This window comes from Uloborus diversus, chromosome 8 (genome assembly GCF_026930045.1).
Source record: "Uloborus diversus isolate 005 chromosome 8, Udiv.v.3.1, whole genome shotgun sequence".
Classification (NCBI taxonomy): domain Eukaryota; kingdom Metazoa; phylum Arthropoda; class Arachnida; order Araneae; family Uloboridae; genus Uloborus; species Uloborus diversus.
In genome coordinates, this window is record NC_072738.1 from 33,601,932 (window position 1) to 33,603,746 (window position 1,815).

Genomic DNA, 1,815 nt, shown 5'->3' on the forward strand with positions numbered 1-1,815 from the left:
GTGAGAAAGAGCGGAATAATTGCATTTCATTTCTTGATGTACTTGTTTCTCGTACTGAAATTGGTTTTGAAACTACTGTTTATCGCAAACCTTTTGCTGTCTCTTTACCTCCTCATAGACTATCGTCTCATCCTCCAAATCAAAAATATTCTGCTTTCAATTCTTTTGTTTATCGCGCAATTAATATTTGTTCTTCGTCGGAACTTCTTAAAGTGGAACTTAATTATCTTAAAGCTGTGGCAATTGATAGAGACTATCCGCCAACTTTGATTGATTCCATTTATAAAAAACTTTCAAATAAATCCCAAAGTAATGTTCTTAACCGAACCTTCATCAGAAAGAATTTGGTTGTTCTGCCATTCTTTCCATCTGTAAGCTATCAGGTTGCTAAGATTCTAAAACGTTTCCAATTCCAGGTGGTGTTCTCTCCTATTAATAAACTTTCACTCTCTTCTCTTAAAGATCCTATTCACCCTCTTAATTGTTGTGGAATTTATAGAATTAATTGTAGTTGTAAACTTGCCTATATTGGACAGACTCGGCGTGCTTTAAAAATTCGCTTGAAAGAGCATCAAAATTATGTGAAAAAACAACAATTAAATAAGTCTAGTATTGCTCAACATTGTTGGGATTCGAATCACTCTTTTGATTTTAACTCTTATCAGATTATCCAAAAATGCCCCAATTCATCAGATCTTGACTTTTGGGAATCCTTTCATATTTTGAGGAACAGTTCTAACTTAGTTAACGATCTTAGTGCAGTTCCATATTTTTCTAACATTTGGCTCCCATATCTTTAATGCTGTCCTTTCCCCATCCCCCCCCTTTTTTCCCCACTCATTTTTATCAATCTTCCTTTGTTTATTTTTACCTTTTTGTCTTGATTGACACCCCCCCCCCCAATTTTCTTCTATTTATCTTTATTTTTCCTTTTTTCGAATATTTTTTTGTTTCTGTTTATTTTATTTCATGGTTTTCCATTCTGCTTTTCCTTTCTTGCGGTTCACGGTTACTGACAATTTCTTTTCTTTTTGTTGAAGCTTCGGCTTAATCCTTGTCCAATTGAATTCTTTCTTTCTGGGTCGTACCTAAGAGAAAGCTCCTTGGCCTTTGCTTGCATTCCTATTGGTTTTTGATCGGTTTATAACTTTGTCATTGGTGTTTGGCTAATCCGCTGTTTTTATCTTTTAAGCTGCATGCTTATCTGCTCTTGGCTTTTGTCGGATGTCTTTTCATCCATAAGCTCATTATTTTTTGCATTGAAAAAGGCGTTCCCTGTAACGCCGAAACACGTGTCTGTTGTAATTTACAAATTTGTGCTTCTATTTACGTTGTTTGGTCTAACTTTACTATTCTGCACAAAGGTATTTATTTATCTTAACTGCTAAATTATTCATCAGCAATTAAGCAATTATCACACAACACCGTAAACTCAACGTTTACACACGTATTTACTTCCAAATACGAAAACAACACAGCGAAATGCCTCGCTATAAACAGAGCAAATACACACTCTCAGTTCGAAATCCTCAATCGAAACTAACTGTTTATCCATCGCTAACGGCTTAAATATACCGAAAAGAAATCTCTCAAATATTCCAGAAAATGCTACGACGTTCTACAACTACACTTCCATTGATAAAATCAGTGAATGAAATAAGAAAAAAAAGAATAGGGGGTTGTATACTTGAGCCATATGTTAAGGGGTTGTATATTCATTACGGGAAACTATTTACAGGTTACGTTACTACAATGATTACTATTTACAGGATTTGTAACAATACTTTAAATGTGGACACAAATCACGAGTGGAGC